General features: G+C 46.2%; 1 long non-coding RNA gene across 1 annotated transcript; it reads right to left on the bottom strand.

Moving 5' to 3' along the window:
* Positions 1 to 5,028: 5,028 nt before the first annotated feature.
* On the bottom strand, positions 5,029 to 9,853 carry LOC129622518 (uncharacterized). The gene is made up of 3 exons (XR_008700031.1): positions 9,716 to 9,853; positions 9,183 to 9,316; positions 5,029 to 7,472 (listed from the first exon to the last, which is right to left on the bottom strand). It is a non-coding gene; the product is annotated as an uncharacterized LOC129622518 (long non-coding RNA).
* Positions 9,854 to 20,865: the final 11,012 nt, after the last annotated feature.

The raw sequence follows: 20,865 nt of genomic DNA, 5'->3' as shown, positions 1-20,865 counted from the left end.
GTATTCCTTTATAAATAAACTGGTAATCTAGTTACCAGTAATAACTAGTAAAACTAGTAAACTATTTTTCTGACTTTTGTGAGCCTCTCCAGCAAATTATCGAAGCCAAGGAGATCACTGTGGAAACTTGGGAACCTCTGATTTGTAGCCAGTAGGTCAGAATCCAGAGAAGGCAATGGCAACCCACTCCAGTACTCTTGCATGGAAAATCCCATGGACGGAGGAGCCTGGTTGGCTGCAGTCCATGGGGTTGCTAAGAGTCGGACACGACTGAGCGACTTCACTTTCACTTTTCACTTTCATGCATTGGAGAAGGAAATGGCAATCCACTCCGGTGTTCTTGCCTGGAGAATCCCAGGGACAGGGGAGCCTGGTGGGCTGCCGTCTATGAGGTTGCACAGAGTCGGACACTACTGAATTGACCTAGCAGCAGCAGCAACAGGTCAGAAGCACAGGTGACAACCTGGACCTGCAACTGACACCTGAAGTGGGGGAGGGTGGAGCAAATCTTCTGGGACTGGCCCTTAAGCTGCAGGGTCTGCCCTAACACTGGGTAGAGAGTGTCAGAATTGAATGAATTATGATAATAGGACACCAGTTAACATCCAGAGAGAACTGGAGAATTGCTTGGTGTGAGAACTACACCCCTCGCCCCCCACACACATATTTGGTGACAAGAAGTGAAATATTAAGAGTAACAGAGGGAGAAAAGAGTTTTTTTTCCATTAGTTGGTACATAAAGGAAGGAAAGTTATGACCAACCTAGACAGCATATTAAAAAGCAGAGACATTACTTTGCCAACAAAGGTCCATCTAGTCAAGGCTATGGTTTTTCCTGTGGCCATGTATGGATGTGAGAGTTGGACTGTGAAGAAAGCTGAGCGCCGAAGAATAGATACTTTTGAACTGTGGTGCTGAAGAAGACTCTTGAGAGTCCCTTGGACTGCAAGGAGATCCAACCAGTCCATTCTGAAGGAGATCAGCCCTGGGTGTTCATTGGAAGGACTGATGCTAAAGCTGAAACTCTCGTACTTTGGCCACCTCATGCGAAGAGTTGACTCATTGGATAAGACTCTGATGCTGGGAGGGATTGGGGGCAGGAGGAGAAGGGGACGACAGAGGATGAGATGGCTGGATGGCATCACCGACTTGATGGACATGAGTTTGGGTGAACTCCGGGAGTTGGTGATGGACAGGGAGGCCTGCCATGCTGCGATTCATGGGGTCCCAAAGAGTCGGACACGACTGAGCGACTGAACTGAACTAAACTGAACTGAAAGGAAACAAAGGCTTCCCAGATGGCTCTAGTGGTAAAGAACCCACCTGTCAATGCAGGAGACATAAGAGATGCAGGTTCAATCCCTGGTTTGGGACGATCCCCTGGCAGAGCGCATGGCAACCCACTTCAGTATTCTTGCCTGGAGAATCCCATGGACAGGAGCCTGGCAGGCTATGGTCCATAGGGTCATAAAGAGCTGGATATAACTGAAGCGACTTAGCACACACGCAGAGGAAACAAAGAGTTTTTCCTGTTCACTCACCTTCAGTGTTCATGGTCCCCTGTGCGCTGCCTGTGTCAAAGGGGCTTTAAGTTCCCCCTGCACCCACCCTCATCTCTGATGCTCACAGAAAGGGCTGATCCTAGAGAGCTTGTCCAACACCAAACTACCCTGTTGTATTGTCTTGCCTGGTCAATAAATAGAGCCAACATTCAGCATTTCATAGAACATATTAGAAAGAAACAAATTCTCCTTTGAAATACAGACATAAGCAAAAACTAAGAATCCTTGGTCATGAATAGTAACAAATGGTTTGAAGCAAGAAGTTAATGTCCCAGGGACTTTCCTGACAATCCAGTGGTTAAAGACTCCACCCTTCCATTGCACAGGGGGAGGGGAAGGGGGGGTGGGGAATGGGTTGGATCCCTGGTCCAGACACCAGGGGCCAGACACCAGACACTCCCTTGTCCTGGAACTAAGATCCCACATGCCATGCAGTGTGGGGGGAAAAAAAAAAGGTAAAACACCCTGGAGCAAACTACATCAGGTAGGACAATCTCAGTGTGGGTCCCAAAGTTGGACATGGAGGAATCCTGAGGGGAAGAAATTAATCTCTTGGCCACATTAGTTACACATTTTTACCAGCTTCTAAGTGAGGAGAAACTGAGGGCAAAGATCAGAACCTTCTGGCCAGTATTTATAATTCAATGTCCATGGGAATCTAGAGTAAATGGATTGTGGTTCTCATTCCGCAGTTTGTGCTCCTCCTTTTCAACTAATCGTTTTAGTGTCTACACACAATTCCACATAATCTCAAGATTTCGCTATAGATAATACAGAGCTAGGTGAATCTTATTGGACTGTTCAAGTCAAAGGCTAGTGCATACATTGGTTAAAATTAAGATGAGTAGATGCTCTTTCAGGCTCCTGCTTTAATGAGATTCTGAGTGTGCCTTACGGTACAGGCATCTCATGATACACACCCGTGTGCATGTGCTAACCTGCGTCTGCACCCATATCCCCACCAGCAGTGTCCTGTCTTCACTGTGCCGCTATTGCACTTACATGCCCATCAACACCTTTGCAGGGTCACCATCTTCAGCGGGCTAAAATCGCTAAGTCGAGACCCTCGGCATGTCCTGATTTTCATTTCCTTCTCAGAGAAATACAAGATCCCAGGGTGCAAGGCCATTTCTTGCCGCAGCTTCCTTCTTCCTCTTTGTTCAGATCAACAGTCTGAGTCATCCCTGGAGTCATCTTTGACTTTTATCTTTCTCTAATATCACACGCAATCCATCAGAATAATCCTGTCGGTTTGCCTTTGAAATATATTCAGATTCCACCCATTTTTTACTCTTTCCATCATGACCACTAACCACCATGATCTGGGCTACCATCATCCCTCAGCTGGATTATTGCGAAACCTCATCTCCCTGCCCTTACCCTTGCCCTGCCCTAGTCTCTTCTGCACCCAGCAGTGTGTCCCTTTCATAACTCAAGTCGGATCATGTCCACTCAGAACCCTTCAATAGCTGCCTGTCTCACTTGGAATAAATCCAAAATCTTTACCATGCCATTCGTAATCTGGCTTCCAGCTACATCTCAGACCTACTCCTTTCACCCTCCCTTAAGCCACGCTGGATGCTGGGCTGGTCCTAAAACACACCAGACACTCGTGCTTCAGGGTCTTTGTGTTTTTAACTCCTCTGCCTGGACCATTTCTCCCCAGATACACTCATAGCTCACTTCCTCACTTTCTCCAGATCTCTGTTCAAATTCACTTTTCTCTGAAAGATCTCTGAAGACACTTCCTTAGATCACACACACACACACACACACACACACACTTCCCACGCAGCCATTCTGTATCTCCTTACTCTGATTGATTTTTCTTCTTGGCATGTAGCACAGCACCGTCCCAAGAATTATTTATCATTGGTCTTCCTGCACAAGAATGTAAGCTCCATGAGAGTGGGGACTTCATTGTCTTCAGTGCTGGACCCCAGATCCTGGGATAGTGCCTGACATGAAGGCTCTTGAGTCAAGTGTGTGGAGTGAATGGATGAATTAATCGTAGGCAGTGTCTGCTCATGTTCACCTAAGCGTCTCAGGAGAGAAAGCTTTTGTGGGGATTTCCTCCCAACCCTCTGAAGGGAACCGTCAAGGAAGGTGCTGTCTGGCTCTACTTTTGACCTCACTGCAGCTGGCAGCTGTCCCATGAAAGGGCATTTGAGATGAGGGAGGGCTGTGAGATGTTTATGCCACTCTTCAGGACTGCAGGCGCTATGAAACAGAGCCATCTAAACCTGTCTGACAGGAGTGACACCAGGATTCGGCCCAGACTTGTCAAAATTCTGCCCACGCTAGAGAATCTTGCCGGCTTCCCAAGTCCCAATTCTGTCCATGCCGAGTGAAACTTGAGGAGAGGGCACTGTGATGGTCCCAGAGTTCTTGCCAAGGGCCAGGGACCAGGGACTGAGACAATGAGGGGACAAGACCTTGTCCCAACACACAAAGATAGAAGCTGCAACCTAGTTTTGCCAGGAAATCAGCAGCAGCAGGTGAGTAGAGTCTAACTTTCAGAGTCACCCATTCATTGGGCAAATATTTCCTGAGTATGTGCTATGTGCAAAGCACAATTTTAGGCCTTATAGCAGATAACCCCCAACCTCCAGGATCTAATGCCTGACGATCTGAGGTGGAGCTGATGTAATAATAGGGGCTTCACTGGTGGCTCAGACAGTAAAAAAACAAACAAACAAGAAAACCTGCCTGCAATGCAGGAGACCAGGATTCGATCCCTAGGTTGGGAATATCCCCTGAGAAGGGATGGCTACCCACTCCAGTATTCTTACTTGGAGAATTCCATGGACAGAGGAGCCTGGAGAGCTGTAGTCCATGCACTTGAATCATCCCCAAGCCATCCCCACCCCAGCCCATCCATGGAAAAATTGTCTTCCATGAAACCAGTCCCTGGTGCCAACAAGTTGGGGGACCATTGCCTTGGAGGATTGTTCTAGGAGCTGAAGATTCTGGGATATGGACCACAGGGAGGGACCCAAGTTGGCTCAGGAGAGTGCCCAGACCCCCTTCATGTTTCAGACCCCCTTGGTCTCCCTTTTCTCTGTGAAGGAAGCAGCTGAGGTATCATGGCTGCCTCCCCTCCTCCAGGAGGGATCGGCACTGACTGGGTCAACGAGGCTCTGCTGACCCAAGGAGGCACCACGCAGCTTCTGGAGGTTCCTACCAGTGCTCCTCACCAGGAGGACCCCTCGGCCCCTCTCCCTAACTGCTGCTCACCCCCTGAATGCCGGAGGGTTGGCTCCATCACCTGCTGCCCTGTGTGTTGTACCCAGAGCTCCACCTGCTGACAGATTTTCCCCTCGCTGCCCTGGAGCCTGGCCTGGGCATTGGCTTTGTGGTTTTCTGGCTTCCCTCGTAGCTCAGTCGGTAAAGAGTCTTACTGCAATGCAGGAGACCTGGGTTCGATCCCTGGGTTGGAAAGATCCCCTGGAGAAGGAAATGGCAACCCACTCCAGTATTCTCACCTGGAGAATCCCATGGACAGATTCTCATGGACAGAATGCCATGGCAGGCTACAGTCGATGGGGTCGCAAGAGTCGGACATGACTGAGCGACTAAACTTGCATGCGTGTGCCTGGTGGGGACACAGACAATGGAACAAGCTGTGTTTTTTCAGGGCAGGGGGTTTAGGGGTGCTGGTCATGGGTGAAGATATCTCAGGAGCCTTCTCCAGTCAATGGTGTTGGGAGTATAGAATGGTGCCTAGATGCTGACTCCTAGAACTCAGGCCTGGAAGGCAGTGGGAGACCCACAGAGTCTCCAGAAGGGTGTGACCACCCTGAGGTATCACAGGCTGGCTTCACTCATTCACCGTCAGGCACGGGGCCTCAGGGTCAGCCCTGACTTCTGTAGGACTTTGGGAGTGAGAGCATTTGTGTGGTAACTGTCTTCTCCCTGGTAGTGAGAGGAGGTATCAACACTTGGGTGGATGTCTGAAACCAGGTGGTGAGGCTAAGAACATGCCATGGCTGATGGGATCTGGTTTCCAGAATATGGCACTGCCTGCCGGGCCCATGCAACCCATCCTGAGTTTTGGCAATGACTGGCCCAGTGAGTCTGAGGCTGTCCTCACAAGGAGAACGATGGCATTACTTTGGGTCATCTCTGGGGAGGCTTCCAGCCCTGCTCTTCTCTGACTTCAGACAGGAGAGAGGCATCTACTGGGCTTTTGGCCTTTTCTCTTTAAGAACACTCTGAGCTCTGAGCACAGCACTTTGTTTTTTGTAAGCCATATTTATATATGATTCTTCGGCAAGAACCCAGATCCGTAGCAGGCCTGGCCAGAGGTTGGCATTTGCAGAAACTGGGCACTGGGGGTGTACCTGAACCTCAGTGCTCCAAGTGGGGGAAGCTAGTGAGTGATAGGAAGGGTAAACCACAGACAAAAAGGCATTCCAGAGGGTCTCAAGATACCTGAAGGGAGGCTTACCCAAAGGGCTTCCACCTCAGAGAGAGGGAGGGAGGCAGGAGGTAGAGGAAGATCTCATGATTGTTAAAAATTAGTTTGTTTTTTTTAGTAACCTCTCATGGCAACCAGATGTTGCTGAAGTCTGAGCATTTGGGTGAAACAAGTAGGGTTGCTCCAGGGCTGGAGTGGCAAAGTATTTCACAAAATCAGGGATATTTGTACCTGGAACCCAGCTCCTCTAACACCTCAGGCAGCAGCTTTGGACATAGGAGAACATTCTTGGGAGTTGTGGCCTTTGCATGAGGGGCGCTGGTACTGAGGCCAGGGAGAGGTACCCTCGTTGCAGGTGTAGGTGGGGACAGGATCCCTGGGGAATTCTACTTCACTGGGGAGTCTCCGTGGCACTTTACCTATTCACCAAGCTTCTTCTTTACACAAGACAGGGACTGTTCCTCATTGTGCTCCAGTAATGCCCATTGGGGAGCACTTCCTCATTTACTCCCCCCTCTCTGGACACCACCGTCTGGACCACAAGCAGCAGATGACTTCACTTAACTTGCCTACAGGTGACTCCAGAGCTCTGCAGACTCGACTTACACGAATTAAGGATTCTTTAACTAAAAATTGTATCTGAAATACTTTTTAAAATTATTATTATCTGAGACAATTGAAAATAACCATAACTCACCCAGTACATCAGGAGTCAATTATACAATGGTCACCAATTCTGTAGAGCTGAGCTGTCTGCTGTGGTTGCCACTAGCCACATGGGCCTATTTAAATATTTTCATGAATGCAAGTTAAATAAAATAAAAAAATACAGATCTTCAGCTGCACCAGTCACATTTCAAGTGCTCATTAGCTACGTGTTCCTAGTGCTGCTGTATTAGTACAGACAGAGAACATTTCCACCATAGCAGAGAAAATTTATTACCACCCTGTTCTATAATCCTCCAACCTCTGAAATGGCTGAAACCCTTATCCAGGTGTGACTGATGAAAACATCCCTTTCCAGTCCTGTCCATTATCTTCCTTATCACCGATTCTTTAGCTTTCTCACCTGCAACCCTCATCCCATGCTGTCTGACCCGGAAGGAGTGCCTCCTAATATCTTTGCTGATTTGCCCTTACAAAGAACTCTGACCTTCCATCTGCGATTGTTTGGAGTTTACATTTTAAGTTCAAAATCCTCTTCAATGAGCTCTTCACCAATGGCATTATAGAGAGTGAATCCTGGGAGCTTGCATGAAAACCTCTCCTTTCTGGAACTTGGCTGAGATGTCTTGGGAACCTGTGTGCTGAGTTTACACAAGTCTGAGTCAGTGAGGTGCCAGACACAGAGCCTAGAGCAGAAACCAGAGTCTTCAGAGTCACCTGCTTATCTCTGATTCAAACGCCCTTGGGCTGCTGTGGTCATTAACTCTTGCAGGTCGTTCAAATCATCTGCTTCTGATCAACCCAAGGCAGCTTCTACTGAAGTCCTGGGTTGGGGAGGAGAAATCAAAGTGAGAAGGTGGCAGACAAGAGCCTGTGGGTGGGACCCTGGGGCGGGATGGAAATTGGCCTGCAGCAGCGCTCCTGATCAGCTCTGGCACCTTCATGTCTCTGCATTTGTGTTGATCCCCACGGACAGCCGTGGGGCCAGCCCCATGGTCTGAGCCGTCTGTGGTCTCCTGGTCATGCTGGGTGCTATGTGCTGTGCTGAGCTAGGCACCCAGGTTCCTGAGTCCAGGGGTCAGAGGTGATGTCCTTTTACACCTCCCCTATCCATGCTCCATGTCTGCCTTTCTGTCACCTACACGCTGGCGCTGCCATGTGTGCACTTTGCTGAGTATGCACAGCCTTTTAACCCTGCCTGCGCCTTATAGCCCCAAGCCCCAGGCAGGACATATGATACTTGTCTGCCTCTCACCTGTGCTGAGGCCATTCTCATGCTGTTTGGGCTCAACACCCAGTGCTGAGCTGTCCCACCACAAGGAAGTCCTCCTCACCCACTTAAGCTCCAACATGGACCTTCACCTTACTCTACTTGGGCTGTGAGACCCTTTGCAAGCCAGCTGTTCCCCATGTGGCTCCTTCCTTAGGCTCCAACCTCCCAGGACTAGTCACTTTTGGTCTTAGTTCAGGCTGCTATAACAAAGTGCTGAGAAATGCAATATTTCCTGCCATATTGGTAAACAGGTTATCACAGTCATCAGTGATTGTAACCCTCCAATGTAAGCACCTATCAGGCAAAGAGCTGACTCATTGGAAAAGACCCTGATACTGGGAAAGATTGAAGGCGGGAGGAGAAGGGGACAACAGAGGATGAGATGGTTGGATGGCATCACCGACTCAATGGATGTGAGTTTGGGTAAACTCCAGGAGTTGGTGATGGACAGGGAAGCCTGGCGTGCTGCAGTCCACGGAGTCACAAAGAATCGGACACGACTGAGCAATTGAACTGAACTGAATGTAAGCCAATGAGCCCTGAGGACACTCAAGAAGGAACAGAATACTTGCTATCTAGCAGCCATCAGCGGAGAAAGCAATGGCACCCCACTCCAGTACTCTTGCCTGGAAAATCCCATGGACGGAGGAGCCTGGAGGGCTGCAGTCCATGGGGTCGCTGAGGGTCAGACACAACTGAGCGACTTCACTTTCACTTTTCACTTTCATGCATTGGAGAAGGAAATGGCAACCCACTCCAGTGTTCTTGCCTGGAGAATCCCAGGGACGGGGGAGCCTGGTGGGCTGCCGTCTATGGGGTCACACAGAGTCGGACACGACTGAAGTGACTTAGCAGCAGCAGCAGCAGCCATAAGATTGCAATAACTCCCTATGGTTAGCCCTGAGGAAACTCAGGGTATGAAAACACAGGATACTGGCCTCAGACAGGTGAAGTGCATATCAGAGGAATGATTTCAGTGAGCCCAGACTCTTGCATCTTTTCCCATACGTACAAAGTGCTAATTTCCTTAACCTGGGATACCCCATTTTCTTTAATTAGCAATAATCTTTTGATATTCAGACTACCTGCCTTTTGTTGCAAAACTTCTAAATAACCTAGGTCCCCCCTTCACCTCCTCAGAGCAGTTTTCTCAGGGTTGCTTGAGATACTCCTTTCTGGGCTAAAGTCCTAAAAATTTCTGCTGAATGCAATATAACTCTCAACTTTTAGGTTGTGAATATTTTTTTGAAATCCACAGTACCTTGGACTGGATGGCATGTAAACAACAGACACAAGTTTCTCATAGTTCTGGAAACTGGATGTCTGAGACCAGAGTACCAGCAGAGTTGGTTCTGATGAGGACCTTCTTCCAGACTGCAGACTGCCTGCTTCTCACTGTATCATGGAAACAAAGGGAGGGAGCTCTTTGGAATCCCTTTTATTTTCAAGGTCACTAACCCCACGCATGAAGGCTTCACCCTCATGACCTAATCACCTCCCAAAGTTCCAGCTCCGAATACCATGACGTTGCGAGTGGGATTTCAACATATGAATTTGGGAGGACACATTCTGTCCACTGCACTCTTCACTCAGGTGTCCTCCTTACTCAGCTGATGCTCCAATGCTACCGCTGCAGTAGCCCACCCCACCACCCCCAAGCACCACTGTGCATGCCTGTTGTGCTCGGTGCCACCAAATGACTTCTGGACCGAATTGATGAGAAGGGAAAGAGAAAAGAAAGAGAAAGAGGGATTGTTACTTTATTTTTAATATGTAATATGTCCCAGCACTTACTGGCCACTTTGTGTCTACTTCCCCTGGTGCACAATGTGTCAAGTTGCCTTTATTTTAGGAACTTCTTGCACAATTTGTCCAGCTCTATGATACTGTTTTCCTTCTTTGGGGACTCCAATTCTGGGCTTGTTGCATCTCCACGGTCTTCTCTGTGTGTCAACGTCTTTAGGATTTATCTAGAAATTATTTCTTCGCATTTTCTATGCTTGTTTGATCTCTATTCTCAAGCACTTTTTCTGTATTTTTACCCCCACTCCCCTATTACTTCTCTACTTTTGTTTTGATTTCTGTGATTTTTTTTTCCTTGTACCTCTTTTCTGAGTTCTGCAAATGTGCTAGATTGTTTTCTCTTGTCTTCTGACCATTTCTTCTCTGGGACTACATATTTATTTTATTCATTCTTCCTTACTGAGTCTATTTCTTTGTTAAGTCTTTGAAAGTAATGGCCACCTGTTCGGTCAAAATTTTCACCTGTTTCTTGGCAAACAGGTGATTCCTTGTAGCTGGTAAGTTTTGCAGCAATTTCCTGTCTTTTTTTTTTTTTTCCCCTCGTTCTTCGAATTAATGCTGGCTGCCTTTGAACTTCCCTTGTTGACCTATTTGTTGGAGTTTGTTTCAAGGAACAAAGTTTTGTTAATGTTTTTCTCTTGTTAGTTGTTACTAGGTTGTTTCACTTTTCTCAAAGAAGTTTCTCTCCTGTCCTCATTAACTACCATGCACGTGTGCATGCTCAGTTGTTCTGACTCTATTCGACCTCATGGACTGTAACCTGCCAGGCTCCTCTGTCCACGGAATTTTCCAGTCAAGAATACTGGAGTGGGTTGCCATTTCCTTCTCTTCGGGATCTTTCCAACTCAGATTTTGAATCCATGTCTCCTGCTTTGGCAGACAGATTCCTTATCACTAGCACCACCTGGGAAGCCTGTAAGTATCACAGCTCTTGTATGTGAGGGATACCAGCTCATCACCTCAGGTTGAGCCTTTTACCTAAAGGAAGTCTTCATGCTGGGGTTTCTGGAATCTGTTACCCTGGGGCTGGTTTGCATTTCACTTCCATACTCTAGAGGCTTTCACAGTCTATTACCTTCATAAAGATTATGAAGTAAATTTAGCAGCTTTTGGTAGCATTTATGCATTTTTGAGTTGTGGATTTTATGTCTCTTAGTTTGGCTGAGTATGAAATTTCATAATGGAAATAACTTTTTTTTATGCTAAAAAAGATTCCTGTTTGCTTTACTACTACTCACACTACCTCTGACACCAAAGGTGAGGGATTTTCCACATCAAGCAATTCTCCAGTTTCTGGTGGACACCGACTGGGTGTCTTTTGATTGAATTCTGACACTAACAGACTCCACAGGTTAAGGGCTCAGTTCCACAAGATTGCCTCCCATTCCAGCTGTCAACTGCAAGTCCCAGACTGTCTGTCACAGTCCAATCAGGTGACAGAAACCACACCGCAATTTTATTAACAGTTACTAGAGATAAATAGAAAGAAATAATTAATAATAAATAATTATAATACACAATAAAAATAAAGTAGAAATAATTAGAAAGTAAGTATGGAGGATTGCCAACTACAAAAAATGACTGTAAGGACGAAAGAAGAATGTGTGAAATACTAAGGAAAACATGTGTTGGTTTCAGCCTTCAGCTTCTGCCAGTATTTGGTCTTTGATCCCAGTTCCACGAAGGTCCTAAAACCCTTGTCATTCCCTGAGTGATAAAGGTGCAAAGAACATCTTTTGTGCTATTATTTGGTCTCTGACCCCATTCTTGACACAGAGCTCTTAAAATCCTTGCAATTTCCTAAGTGATGGGGGTTGATAAGAACCTCTTAGCAGAGTCCAGCCTTCGAAATCCCTTGGAATTTCCTGGGTGATGGGAACATCTTTTGTTTTAATGCAGTGAACTCTGGGTGAGCTTCTGGGTGGGAACCTGTCACCAGAAAGACTAAGCATGATCAGAAGCTTGGAACTCAGCCCCAAACCTTATTCTCCAGGGAGGGGATAGGGACTAGAGATTGAGTGAACTATCCATCATGCCTAGGTGATGAAGCCTCCATAACAATCCCTAAGGTACTGGCTTCAGGGAGCTCCTGGGTTGGGATAGGGGGGTGCACCCCAACTCCATGGAGACAGAAGCTCTGGTACTGGGAACTCTTCCAGGCCTTGCCTATGTACCTCTACATCTGACTGTTCATCCGCATCCTTTGTTATGTTCGTAATTATAAACCAGTAAACTAGTGCTTCCTGCTTTCTGTGAGCTATTCAAGCAAATTATCAAACTCGAGGAGGGGTTGTGAGAAGCCCCAATTTACAGTATTAAACTCTAGCAAATGTCGGTTTCCTGCAGCTGTTGAGATAGTATTTTTTTTTCACTTAATGAGTTAATATGGTAAATTAATTATAATAAGTTTTCTGAAATTTAGACATCTTTGCGTTGGTGACATAAACCAATTTTTATCATGATAAACCAAAAAAGTAAAAGACACACGTTGGATTCAATTCTCTAACGTTACTTTCAGAAAATTTGCATTGGTATTCACAGATGGGATTAACTTTAAAATTTTTCTTTCTTGACCTGTTCTTATCTGGTGGTGGTAAGACTATTCTAACCTCATCAAATAATTTGGGCAATGTTTCCAGTTTTCCCTTTTCTCTGATAATTTGTATTAGAATGCTCGATTCTTTGAAATTTGACAGAATGTTCGTATAAAGTCACCTAGACCTTTTTTTCTTATAATTTTTTAAACTTCCGCTTTAATTTATTTAATGGTTTACCATATAAGTCATTTATTTTCCTTAAATTTTAAATTTGTTGAAAAAGTAGTATGTAATGTCCTCTTAGTCTCTTTTTTTAAAATTAACTTTAGTTTTTAAATTAAAAAAAAATTTTGTTGGCTCTGCCATGCAGGTTGTGGGATCTTAGTTCCCTGACCAGGGATCAAACCTGTGCTCCTTGCATTGAAAGCCTATAGTTACCACTGGATCACCAGGGAAGTCCATGAATTAACTTTATTTTTATTTAATTGTTTAAAAAAGTCAAAATATTACAGATCTTTGTTCCACTCCTTCCCACTCCTCTCACTTCTGTCCCAGAGAGGATCACTTTAGACTCTGATAGCTATATCTTATTTTTTCTATTTAGAATTCAGACATCTTTTCCCCATATATTTCTGTCTTTTAATTCTTCCAAATTTTCTTCACATTCTTTTATAACTTTTTTGCATTATCTCTTTAATCCATCTGGATTTTTAAAAAATTACGTATAGTAAAGTAAAAGTGAAGTCACTCAGTCATGTCCAACTCTATAATTCTCTAGGCCAGAATACTGGAGTAGGTAGCCTTTCCCTTTTCCAGGGGATCTTCCCAACCCAGGGATCAAACCCAGGTTTCCCACATTGCAGGCAGATTCTTTACCAGCTGAGCCACAAGGGAAGCCCAGGAATACTAGAGTGGGTAGCCTATCCCTTTTCCAGGGGATCTTCCTGACCCAGGACTCAAACTGGGGTCTCCTGAAATTGCAGGTGGATTCTTTACCACCTGAGTTACTAGGGAAGCCCCACATATAGTAAAGGAACTAGCTTTTTTTTCTCATTGCTTTTTTTCTCAGTCGTGTCCGACTCTGTGCGACCCCAGAGATGGCAGCCCACCAGGCTCCGCTGTCCCTGGGATTCTCCAGGCAAGAACACTGGAGTGGGTTGCCATTTCCTTCTCCAATGCATGAAAGTGAAAAGTGAAAGGGAAGTCGCTCAGTATGTCTAGCAAATTGTAGCTGCTGCTGCTGCTAAGTTGCTTCAGTCATGTCCTACTCTGTGCGACCCCATGGACGGCAGCCCACCAGGCTCTGCCATCCCTAGGATTCTCCAGGTAAGAACACTGGAGTGGCAACACTGAGTTGCCATTTCCTTCTCCAATGCATGAAAGTGAAAAATGAAAGTGAAGTCGCTCAGTCGTGTCCGACTCTGTGTGACCCCATGGACTGCAGCCTACCAGGCTTCTCCATCCATGGGATTTTCCAGGCAAGAGTACTGGAAATTGTAGCAGGATGTTATATTGAAAAGTTCCCCCTTCCTCCAATATCCATTTCTGCAGGTCCGTGGAGCTGTGCTTCTCACAGCCTCTCCCAGCCAATTACTGAGTAAGCTGAGGTACTCAGGCCCATTCCTGGGAGACAGAGGAGTTCTGAAAGAGTGACTGTGGCCTGAGAAATACCCACTCAACTTTCTTTCTAACTGAACAGCAAGCTTCCTCCCAACTTTTCTTCCTTTCTTGACTTTCTCCTTCACTGCAGGTCAGACATATATCGTGGATTGACATCTCTTCCCACCTTACCTGACTTCCTCCTCATTTTCTTTCACTGAAATTTCTTCTGATAAGTTTTCTGTACATTTCATCTTGGTATCTGTTCCTTGGAGGACCTCCATTAACGCATACATGCACATATTGGGACCAAAGTCATGTGGAGACAAGAGAGCTCCAGATATGTTTGGGGATATGAGGGTGGAGGAACTTGTGTTTACTTCCATGGGGAAGGCCCATGAAAGCACATCAAGTCATAGAATCCCCCCATCATGCAGACAGCATGATTCAGCATAGAAATGTAGAAATGCCAGCATGACACATTCAGGCAAAATGCCTCCAGACATCTTCTCTGGTGCCTGTGGCTCCAGAGTAGTGCTGGAGTATCAAAGCCTTCCCCATGCTTCTTACACCTGCGGCAATAGCAGGTGAGCTGTTAAGACAGAGCAGATCCCAACAATGGCTGTGGAGGACCTGGACAAAGTGAATCCCCCCTGTCAAGAGAGCATTTAGCAGCCAAGTGGCTCACTTGAAACTTAATAAATAGCTGCATCTTACAACTCTTGTTTAGCAAGGTATGCTATAAACTCTCTATTGGTGACATTGTTTTTGGCAGCATTCTTAGTTGTAAGCAACAGAAACTGATTTATGCATTAAAAGATTTATTACTATGACATTAAGTAATAAAGCAATACTAACATTTATTAGTGGCAACTTTTATTAATTTTAGGAACATGTATTAATGGCAACTCCACTATTCTTGCCTGGAAAATCCTATGAACAGAGGAGCCTGGTGGGCTACAGTCCACGGGGTTGCAAAGAGTTGGACACCACTGAGTGACTTGAGCACATACACAGCATTTGTTAAGCATTTAAACTTTGCCAACTGTCATTTGAAATTCTTTGCTTGTATGAAACCAATGTAATCCTTACCACAACCTTTATGACAACAATAATAGCTGTTGTTGTAGTATCTATTACTATGTATTTTATGGTAATATATCTATTACCATAGTATTACCATTCTATGGTTAACCCCACATTGATAGTATGTGATTGATACTACAGTTGATACTATGATACTATGATTGATACTATGATACTATGGTTAACCACACATTATGATGGAAAAATTGCATAGAAAGGTTAGGGAACTTTCTCAAGGAAAGTTTCTCACACAGCCAATTAGTGATAAAGTTCGGGTTTAAACCCAGGCAGTTGGACCAGATTAAACTCTATAGAATTGGTGGTAGGAGTGTTGTGTGTGTTAGGAAGGAGAGAAGACTGAAAAACTAGGCTTGAAGGATATGAAGACAGGGACAATATTCCAGATCATAACATAGAAATTATGTGATGAAGCTCCTGGGAGAAACCCTGAAGTTTGCATTGCCCATACCAATGATACTGACACTGTCCCTAGAACTGTCACCACTAATAAACCAAATGGGTTTCCTACTTCTTCACATCACAATTCTCTGATTCAAAAGGTAAATGCATCTGTTTGGCAGAACCAAGATCATATGCTCACACCCATGCTGGAAGGGAGTTTGAGGAATGTTTTAGCTTCTGTAGCGGGATATATGGACTTTCCCAGGTGGCTCAGTGGTAAAGAATCTTCCTGCCAATGTAGGAGAGAGGGGTTTGATCCCTGGGTCAGGGAAGATCCCTTGAAAAAGGAAATGGCAACCCACTCTAGTACTGTTGCCTAGGAAATCCCATTGACAGAGGAGTCTGGTGAGTTACAGTACATGGGGTCACAAAACAGTCGGACACGACTTAGGGACGAATCAACAACAACAATGATTAACCAATGATTCTGTGGGTCAGCAATTTAGGCTGGGTCCAGTGGATAGTTCCATGAGCCTTCGCTGGGTTCACATAAGCTTCTATGGCTTTCTTCCAGTTCTGGAGGCCAATAACTCCTCACATTTCTGGCTGTTGGCTAGGAGAACAGGACGGTTAGTTTTGTGTCTCTCACAGCCCCTCTCAATCACCTACTTCGTTCATGTGGCTGATGTCAGGGTTCCACGGGGAGTGAGAGAGGGTGAGCTTCAACATGCAAGCACTTATTAAGCCTCTGCTGGCTTCAAGTTTGCTGTTGTCTCCCAAAGTGACATAAGGGCAAACCCTCAGATATTGTGGGAGGGGATGGAGCGATGTGAGTTTGAGAACTGACTGTTAAATTTCCAGGAGTTTTTCACACTAGTTGTTAAACAGCTTGTAGCTTGAAATTGCCCACAGTGGGAACATTTATACCACAGAAATTGGGAAATGCTACCAACCAAGACTTTTTTTTTTTTTTTTTCAGAGAACCAGTTTACCAGTATGTCACTAGGACTGTCTGAAGACATGGGCACATGGAGAGAAATTATTGCAGCTGTTTTTGAAACAATCTATCATACTGAATGTATTTCTAAGCATGACCATTGTTAGAATTGCATATATATATATATATATAAAGATAGGATTTATATATATATATATATCTTTATATATATATAAAGATAGGATTGTTTGAGTGTTGAGCAGCCAGGAGTTCACATTATTGTGGTCATTTGTATCGTTTCATCTTTTCCAGTGACAGACCCTGCTTGAACCAGGCTAAGCCACTCTCATGATATAGTGATTTATCCAAAGGACAAGCATGTGAACCAAATTAATTCAGTCAGAATTATTCCCTGGGGCTTTTTCAAACTGAAGTCAAGGGAGGAAGGTCCCTCTCCTTTCTCTTACAAATTATGATGATATGAGCCAAGAGCTGCCAGAAGTCATAATGACATTTTTGTACGTGACAGCCAGCCTGGGAGAGAAAAAGCTAACATATACAGATTTACATGACAGAGAGACAGGAAAACAGTGAGAGAAAGAAAGTTAAGGGGAAGAGAGGAAAAGATATCCTAACCCTTCTTGCTGTTTGGTTGTGTCTAACATTATATATGGACAGAGGAGCCTAGTAGGCTGTAGTCCATGGGGTCACTAAGAGTCGGACACGACTGAGCAACTTCATTTTCACTTTTCACTTTCATGCATTGGAGAAGGAAATGGCAACCCACTCCAGTGTTCTTGCCTGGAGAATCCCAGGGACAGCGGGGCCTGGTGAGCTGCTGTCTATAGGGTCGCACAGAGTTGGACACGACTGAAGCGACTTAGCAGCAGCAGCAGCAGCAACATTATATATACATATATATATATATATATTTTTTTTTTTTTGGCCTGTAGTATACTGAATTAACAGTTTCTGTCATTCATAACTAAACAGTCCTGACTAATATATAAGCAGCGATATCTTGTTGAAGCAGCTGAGAAACTAAGACAAGGAAGGGACCAGTATTGCTGTGCAAAGACAGAACCTGGGTCAGGGCTTCTTGTCCATTCTTGGGGGGTAAATCACGCAAACATATCCATTGGTATTGACATTAGTAATATAATATGAAGAGCGCCTCTGACACTTGTAACTCTCCTCTCTACCCACTGTGTCAGTTTAAGGTATGGTTGCAGATAATGAAAATGACTCCAGATAACTGAAACAGAAATAGACTTATTACAGGGGAGTTAGGTGATTACAAAATTATTGGAAGGGCAGGAAGGGCAGACTGGGAGCTGAGCTTCCAGGTATGGCTCCCCTGACACCACAGAACTGGCCTGCTAAGGAAGTCATTGTTCCAGCTCCTGGCTTAAGGATATATCATCTTCACTGCAATTCACATAAAAAATTGAATGCCCTGTACTCTGTCTCTTTGCAACTACAAAGTTACACCAGCCAAGGAGATTTCTGCTTTAGTAACCACATAAAAAACAAATACCAGGGCTTCCTTGGTGGCTCAGTGGTAAAGTATCCACCTTCCAATGCAGGAGACGCAGGATTTGATCCCTGGTCCGGGAAGATTCCATGTGTCATGGAGCGACTAAGCCCATGAGCTACAACTATTGAGCCTATGCTCTAGAACCTGGGAGCTGCAACTACTGGGCCCACGTGCCACAACTGCTGAAGTCTGAGCTCCCTGGAACACTTGCTCCGCAACCAGAAAAGCCAGCCTAATGAGAAACTTGCACACTGGAGAGTAGCCCCCACTTGCCACAACTAGAAAAAAGCCCAAGCAGCAACAAAGACCCAGCACGGCCAAAACTAAATGAATGAATAAATAAAATTATAAGTAAGATGGATATAAAAAAAAAATCCCCTTGACCATACTTGCCAGCAGAGTTTGAGTAAACTCCGGGAGTTGGTGATGGACAGGGAGGCCTGGCGTGATGCAATTCATGGGGTCGCAAAGAGTCGGACACAACTGAGCGACTGAACTGAACTGAAAGAGCAAAAATTAAAACAATTTTTATATACCTGCCAAAGTTAGAAATGAAAACCCACAAAAATATAGAAAGAAAAAGAATTCTGAATCTAAGAGTGAGTGACTTTTAAGGGCTTGATTTTACATACGAGATAGTAAGATCAATATATCACCTAGTCAGTGCCACAGGATCTGACTCTATAAAGTTCAGTGCTGTAAGAGAAAGAAAAGTCTAGATGATGAGAAAAGAAGAAATGGAGTCGTTTGTCAGAGAAGGGCACCGGCCTCATCCTCACTTCGCACTGGGTGCAGGCCTGTCCCGGGTCCTCACAGGGACCTGGGGACTGTGTGAGGGGCAGAATGTGTGAGCCTGGGGGAACCTGAGTTACTGCCTTTGTGCCCTGACCATGCTCCAGGCGTCCATCTCTGTCTGTGATTCATGGATCCTGGTGCCGCTCACGACTGTTAATCATCTCAGCCCAGAGAGGGGCCTCTTGAGTGGGAGCCTCAGACACAGAGAGATTCCATCCTGTTACTACGGACAACCAGGCAGGGCTAAAGTCTGTACCACCTGGCCTCCTGCTCCAACATGGGACCATGCCCCTGGCTGGCCTGCTCTGGGAGTGTGGTGGGGCCTGTCTGGGCGGCCCAGGGAGGATGTGTGGGTCTAGAGAGGGAGAGGATGTGTGGGTCTAGAGAGGGAAAGGCTGTGAGACAGTTTGGCTCAGACAATGGGGACCCCTGAGTGAGGTATGCAGGCTGGAGTTAAACTGCATCTCTGGGGAGGAGGGTGGTGCTTTGGAAAATGAATCTGGCTCTCTGTGCTGGAAGGAACTGAGGGTGAGCGCTCTCTGTGGATGGGACCTGGGCTGGTGGCAGAGGGTATGAGGGATGCGGAAGGACCTGGGACATATGGCAAGGAAGACTGGCCTGGTCTTCTTGATTGTGGGTGGGGAGGAGGAGACATCAGCCAGGACTCAGGTTTGCGCCCAGAATTTGCATTTCCTGAAAGGGGGGTTCTGAGATTCCAGTCCCACAGGTTGATTAGGTAGCTCTCTTGGCATCAGCACCTGGAGGAGGGAAGGAAAGGAAGCAGGATGGGAAGATGGACAAGTGAGCCACAATGCAGCCTCAACAGAAAGCCCAGCTGACCCTACGCGGATGACCCTGCAGAACTGTGCCAACCCCAGCAATGGAGCAGGGCTTTCGGTTCCCACAGTGATGGTTCTTTGGATGTAGACCTCACTGGAAAAGGAGTGGGCATAGCTAAGACGGGTCCTGATGCTGATGATATCCCTGAGGCAGATGGACAGCTGAGGGCTTTCTGCTAGCAGCACTCCTAGCATTTGGGGATTAAACCTGTCCTTCTTGAGGGAGAACTTGGTGGCCACCAGAGGGTCCACCTCTTAGAAAAAATGGAGAATGATTAAGGAATCCTGGCAGGGCTGGTAGGAAAAGAGGGCCTGGGGAAGGTGATGAGTTCTGTTTCAGATGTGTTGAGCTTTGAGGTGTTTAAGGGACAGGTAGACGGAGAATCCAGTAGACAGCTGGGTGTATAGGTCTGAAGTTCTGGAGGAAGCTCAAGGACAGAAATACAGATTTAGCAGAAACATAAAGGTGGAGTGGAAATCAGAGGGATCAATGGGGCAGTTGGAGGCGTAGAGAGATGAAACCCGAGCTGACCCATCTGGCAGCTGCTCTTCAGAGGGGGCCACTCAAGAGGAAACACCTGGACCAACCCAGCAAAACCCCCAGTGGGTTCAGGAATTCCTGTCTTGGTTGGAGCTCTTGGAGTTAAGTGAAAGTCCTGGTCACACTCAACCAGATAGAGCTCTCGGTGACTGGTGTACAAGTCAGGTGGGAACATGGACCATGTGGTGGGAAAGAGCGCTGCCCAGGGGCAGAGATGCCCACATGGAGACCTCTCTTCAACTTGCTCCATCTCCTGTGTCCTCCCCAACCCCAACCTCCTCTACCCTCCTTTGCTTTGAGGCCTTTCTCTCTCCCTTTCCCTGTCCCTTCCCTCTCCCCAACTCTCTCCTTTCTATCTAGTTCTCTCTCCTTCCCTCCCTCTGGGCCCACTAGAGGGCAGCAACTCACAGTCCAGACCCAGTGTCCACCCTCCCAGCCTCTGCCAGTGCTCTGCCTCTGTCTAGGGGTGAGGTTGGGGATAGGATAGATGGGGTGGGGTAGGAATGCCATGCTCAGTAGAGAGGGCAGGAACTACTCCTCCTTTGCTGTGCTTTGTTGTAGCCGAGAGACACAGTAGCCCACTGAATGACCTACCTTGGACAGATGGGGTGTTTCAGGCTCAGAGAAGAGCCAGGGCCTCCTTAAGATCTCTGAGTTGACAGTCCCTTTCCTCTGCTCTCTCAAGGGCTCCAGAGCCTTAGAAATTGGAACTGGGCCTTATCCCCACTGTTCATGTCCCAGGGCGTTTTTGAAAGGATTCTTCCGGGAAATACAGGCTCTCAGATTGTCCAGGGTGTCAAAAGCCCAGGCTGGACCCCGGGCTGCTCCATCCCACCCTACCTGGAAGCCTCACCTGGGCCTGGTTGCC

This window comes from Bubalus kerabau, chromosome 11 (genome assembly GCF_029407905.1).
Source record: "Bubalus kerabau isolate K-KA32 ecotype Philippines breed swamp buffalo chromosome 11, PCC_UOA_SB_1v2, whole genome shotgun sequence".
NCBI lineage: Eukaryota > Metazoa > Chordata > Mammalia > Artiodactyla > Bovidae > Bubalus > Bubalus kerabau.
This window is presented reverse-complemented; position numbering and strand designations above follow the sequence as displayed.